Below are 6,000 nucleotides of genomic sequence, written 5' to 3' on the forward strand. Positions count from 1 at the left end.
CTTCTGTAGACAAGTGGTCTCCGTTCCACGAGAAAGTGTCGAATCGCACTTCGGTTTAGGCGGAGGCTTGGGAGCAGAGGGCAGGGCAGGGCCGTGGGTGGGGCGTTGACTGCCTGGACAGAGATCAAGATGGTCTGCTACCTGCGGGGCACTAAGGTGGGCAGGCAGTCTGTGAGATGCGTCCCCCGGGGCCCAGACCTCGGGCAGGTCCAGCCCTGCAGGGCAAAACTCCTGGGCAGTGTGGAGCAGATTTAGGGTTACAGAAGAATCCGGGGGAAGCACGGGGATCCCACTATCCCCACGACACAGCTGCCCTCTTATTAACGTTTTGCATCCATGGGGTGCGTTCTTCGGGACCCAAGAGCCAACGTTGATACACTTTTGCTCGCTGAAGTCTGGAGTTCGTACCAGGGTTCACTCTGTGTGGTGCGTTCCGCGGGTTTGACATGTACATAGTGGCACGAATCGACCTTTAAGGCAGCCTCCAGAAAGCCCTTCACTGCCCTCAAAGTCCTCTGGGCTCTGCCTGTTCACCCCTCCCTCCTTCTAAGCCCTGGGCAACCACTGATCTTACTGTCTCAGATCTGCCTTTTGCAGAATGCCACAGAGTTGGAATCATACGGTGCGTGCACACCCTTTTCAAACTGGCTGCCTTCGCTTAGCGACGTGTACTTACGTCTCTTCGTGTCTTTTTGTGGCTTGGCAGCTCATTTATTTTTATTGCTAAAGTTCCTGCGCCTCTTGCCTGTGTGAGGATGCGGCGTGATCTGCCTGACATCGTGACCCTTTGAGAACCGCACAGGTACGTGTACAACTCCCCACGCTACCCACAGCCCCAGGAGAGGGGCGTCCCAGTCATCATTTCGGGGACACGGGCAGGCATGCAGGGTGCCCCAGCCACACGGCTGTCACCCTGACTGCAGGCTTCCAGGCCAGCTACTGTGGGTGCTTCGAGACCCCCAGCATTGGCAGCACCAGGGTACTTGTTAGGAAGGCAGACTCCCAGGCCCTTTCCCCAGCCGCCACATCTCAGTGGGAATCCGGACAAGACCACAAGACGCGGTGCGGCTCTGACAGGGTCGCCTCCACTCGATGCAGGAGCACCGGCCCTCTCGGCACGCAGACCCGCGAGCTGGCTCCGGGCATACCTGCCTTCGCACACGTCTTCTTTCATACTCCGGGTGAGCGCGGTGCTTGGCGAGGTGACAAGGTGAGAGCCCATCCTGGGGTGGGAAGATCCGTCTCATTTGGGGAAGTGCAAGGAAAAGAGGTCCTGTGACCTCAAGATCTGAGACCCAACGACAGACCCGCAAGCGTTGAACCCCAGGCTCAGACCAACCCAGCTCAGCAACTGGGAACCGGCAGGGGACTCAGACCCACCTTCTGGCTCGGAGCAGGGAAGCACCAGAGAGGCGGGGGAGGTACAGGGGTGGGGGGCCCCGGGTGTGGGAAGTAGGGACCCCTGTGAGCATGAGCCTCCCCTCAGAGGCCAGCCCAGCGTCCCCGGCCTGGGGGCTGGGGCATGTGAAGGGGAGATAGCCACGCGGCCAGGACGCGGGAGCAGAGGTGGAAAGTTGCAGCCACAGTGGGAAAGTCTACACGGCCAGGGGAGTCACGAGGAGCCTGTGGGGCGGGAAGGGGGCCATCTTTAAATGGAGCCGACACAAACAAGGGGGAACTTGGATTCTACACCCAGGTGACCAGGTCACCTGTTCGGCCCCAGTCAGCCTGTGAGGGGTTGAGGCCACCACGTGGAACAAGGTACTGTTGTGGCAAAACATACTTATCAAGTAGGCTTGAGAGGCTCCGATGTGCCTGGTTCTACTGACGGAGGAGCGAACTCAGCCAGGACCGGTCGGCATCTTATTCCGGAGACCAGCAGCCTGCTCGGTGCGCCGCGATGCGGCTGTCCCGGGCCAGCGCCTGGGTTTCCTCGTCCCCGTCCTCGTCCTGCCTCAGGGACGCGCCGTGAGAACCAAGGACCGTCTCGTACACGAGAGCCCCCGAGATTTGAGGAGTGCCAGACAGACACAGGCCGCGGCTGTTTGGCTGGCGAGGCTTTCCCGTCGGCAGCTCGCAGTCGAAGACGCCACGGGACGCTTCTCCCCTTGGCGAGCGCTAGAGGCACAACCCGAGACGTTGCAACTGCGAGGCCGTGGATGCCCCTCGGTCCGCGGCGACGGCAGGTGGCGACGCTTTCGCGGGAAGAGGTGCGGCTCACTTCCTGCTGCGAGGGGGCCTTAGGAAGATGGATGAGCCAGGGTGGTGGGTCCGCTGGGGCCCTAAGTCCTCAGCCAAAGATCCACGGAAGCTGGGGGCACATTTGCAAATAGATGAAATCGTGAGGAAGTCGGGTCCTGCTCCCTGACACTCAGATGCGACCGCCTCCGAGCCCGACTGCGACCCTGTCTCGCCTGACAGCCGTCAGGTGGTGCCTGGATCCCAGGTGGAAGGGGCTCAGGCCACCCTCTCGCTCAGCGTGGTGTCCGCCCCAGACGTGGGCCCCCAGGGCTCGTTACCAGTTAGCAATGGCTGCGGGGCTCACACCCCAGAACTCAGAGGCGTAGACAGCACAGGGCCTTTGCTTGCGTCTTGGCGGTTCTGCCGCTCCCTTGCTGGTCAAACGCGGACGATTCGGGGGGCAGCGCTGAGCGGGCGGGCGAGCTGGGCCCCACTGGGACAGAGGGTGACTCTTCCCCGCTCTCTGTGGCACCTCTGTGAGGCGACGTGCAGGCCAGGCCTGGACTCCGGGCCCCGGGGCAGAGCCCCGCAGTCACCCCAGACCAGAACCCGGGGGGCTTTGCCAGGAGCCCCCCACTCTCGTCTGAGGGGGCATTTCTCCTCATGCTTCCAAGACGGATCTGATGGCGGAGGTGGGGGGTGCAGACAGGGGGGGGCGCCCACTGGGGCTCGGCCTCCTGCACCCCGTCTTCCGCGGGAGAAACAGAAGCACATCATGGTGGGTGTCGTCCCCTTGTCTTTGATCCACAAAACATGTGAGGCCCTCCCGGCCGGGGTCATGGCCCACATTCCGGAAGGACTCGTGCCGGGAAGAACAGGGCCTCGTGCAGGCAGGTTCCCGGGGAGAAGCCAGCACTGGGAAGGAAAGCGGGAGATGGTGGGGCCCGAGCCGCCCCAGTGTCACCCTGAGGACGAGGACAGCGGTGGCTCAGTGCACGCGGGAAGCAGGCAGGCCGACAGACGTGGGGGCTCCGCTGGGCACACCTTGCATGAGGGTGTAACCCGCCAGGCCTCAGGGTATTCTGGCTTCTAAACCCTTCTTTCCCAGAATTACCTCCCTCCCCAAGGAAAATAAAGAAATAAGCAAATAAGCAAATAAACTGCATCAAGCCCCCTTCGCATTTCCGTGGCGTCAGCGAAGAGTCTGAGGTCAGGACCCTACGGCTCCCTGCCTTTCCGCACCGTGACCTTGAGTCTCGGGCCGAGCAGTGGACACGTCGGCGGCCCTCAGACGGAGCCCGTGGTTAGTGCGGCCGGCTGCGGTGTCTTTCCCCCTAATATATAACAAAGAAAGCCGGGCAGCGGGCGATGCAGGCTCCAGAGACATTAGTAATCACCGCGTCACTGCCGTGACAGTGAACTGCTGTTTTCCCTTTGTTGTAATTAACGTTGCCGGTGGTGACAATCCCCCATCCTGTGTCCACATGACACCGAGCCTTTTGACGCTCCTGGAACGTCACAGTTTATCCATCTCTGCAGTGCACAGAGCAGGGGGTGGGAAGGCTTCTGTTCCCCCACGAGGCTGGGGGCCGGGGGGCACGGGTCCTCTCAGAACCTCTGTGTCGTCTTCTGGGCCGGATGCCTGTGAGAGGAAAGTAACTGGGTGAATCAGACCAGGCAGACCCCTCCCGTCTTAATTGTCTGGAAGTCTCAGGCCGAGGGGGTCTCAGAGTAGAGAGTCTGATAAACGCACCAAAACCCTGACCGTTTCCCGATTTGCAAAATGGGTCTCGTGTGAGCTTCACGGGCAGGTGTCCTGAGATGTGCAGATAAAACCTCCCAAGTGGCCAGTTCAGCACCAGGCACATAGTGGACGTGAGATCAAAGACCCTCGTTATTAAATCTGTGTTTGCACCAGGCCCTGGCACCAACCAGCTCCCCCGTTCGAGAGGGTGAGTCCCGTCCAGCTGCCTGCGTCCCCACTTCAGCGAGTGCCCGGCACTCGGCAAGGAGATCTGGGACGCTGAGTAGGAGACGCTTGCCTTCTCCGGGCCCCCAGGCCGGACTGCCCCCACTCGCTCCCAGCCCCCGTGTTTGCATCCGTCGAGGGCAGGCCTGGAGGAGGGTGGGAGACGGAGGGCTGACCTCAGAGCCTGCCCCTCCCTGCTGTGGGGTGAAGGCGCTCTCCGTGGCCACTTTTCAGGAATATGAGGATCCACAGCCGGGCAGGGACAGGCGTGGTGCTGCTTCAAGCAAAGGATCCGGAACATTCCCAACCTCCAACTGCCGTTTTTGCAGAAGGGCCGAATCCATCGCTTCCCACGATAACAAGATGTAGAAAACTCCGTGAAACTCGTGATCTGGGGCCTAGGGTGTGGATTCCGAGCCCGTGAGCTCCGGGGGTGACCCACCCCACCCGAGCCTCTCTGCACCTCCCTCCAGGGCTGGGCCCCAGACCCCGGCCTCCCCGGCGGTCAGCCGCCTCCCAGAAGCCTCTCTGCCACAGCACCTCACCTGCGCACAGGGCCGGGGCATCCTCAGAGCAAGGTGCCCCTCTGCGGCCTCGTGGCCAGTCCAAGACCTTCCCTGGGAGTGCATCTAAGGGTCTGTACCGCACGGGCGGCCGCAGCGGTCTGTGGGGCGTGAATCAGATGTCTGCAGCCCCTGTGGTTTCGCGATACGATGAGTCACCACTGAGTGTGCGGGCGGCTCCGAGATGACAATATCAGCCAAGACGCCAGTCTGCACAGGCACTGGGACGCCCCTCCCCGTCCCCCCGGTGGGAAACCGAGGCAAGACTCACTATGATTACTAACAATTACTTCCATCGCTTAAGGCACAAAACCGAGGCTCAGCGCTGTCTGCTGTGGGGGGAACATCCCTGTCCTGACGTGGGGCTCAGTCTCCCTCCTTCCGGTGGCTTGCGTGTGCCCCCCACCCACATATGTTCAAGTTCTAACTCCCAGTGCTGGTGACTGTGACCTTATTTGCAAATAGGGTCTTTGCAGACAGACTTAGCTAAGGACCTTGAGATGAGATCGTCCTGGATGGGGGTGGGCCCCACCTGGAGTCGCCTTTAAGCCTTAGGGGCTTGACCCCGGGTGGTCCAGCAGGAGGCGATGTCCTCGGGCTGTCGTCACTTGCACATAAAGACACCGATGGGGGCAGAAACGAAGTCTCTTCTGCAAGGCCGCACTCTGGAAGCTGGGGGAGCAAGGCTCAGACCCGGAGGACCCCCGCTGAGGCCCGGGGCTCAGCCAGGCCTGCACAAGGTCACGCCCAGCCACCCGGGCGCTCACTTGAGGGCTCACCCGTGTGCAAGCTCCCGCCCGGAACCAAGGAAGTTCCCGGCCCCTCACCCGGGAGTGAGGCCCTGTTCCAGCATCACTGCCAATTAGAACGTGTCCCTTTGTCAATCCCAGGCACCTTCCTGTGAGCACAAGGCATGTGCTCCTGCGGAAAATACACATTTCTTTGATGCGTCTCGCTGTTGTGACTTGGGATGTGTTCGGAAAAGATGACAAGAGGTAAAATAAAAAACGTATACATTTTCGAAAACGTGATATTTAAAAGGCAGTTTGTCCTCAGTCTGAAAGTTTGACATTTGAAAGCCACCTTCGATTTTTCTAAAAGAGAGAGAGAGAGAGAAAAAAAAAAAGGTCTATTTCTGCCTACAGAGAAAATGTATAAAACTGTGAGTTTTGCCTAGAAAAAGTAACATTTTCATTTTCCCTGTTTGAGAAGTTGACTTGCACAGGGAAAGGTAAGATTCTGTCCTGCACGAGACCTGAATGTCAGGAAGGAGGGCACCGTCAGGAC

The sequence above is a fragment of the Prionailurus viverrinus genome, chromosome B4 (assembly GCF_022837055.1).
Source record: "Prionailurus viverrinus isolate Anna chromosome B4, UM_Priviv_1.0, whole genome shotgun sequence".
NCBI lineage: Eukaryota > Metazoa > Chordata > Mammalia > Carnivora > Felidae > Prionailurus > Prionailurus viverrinus.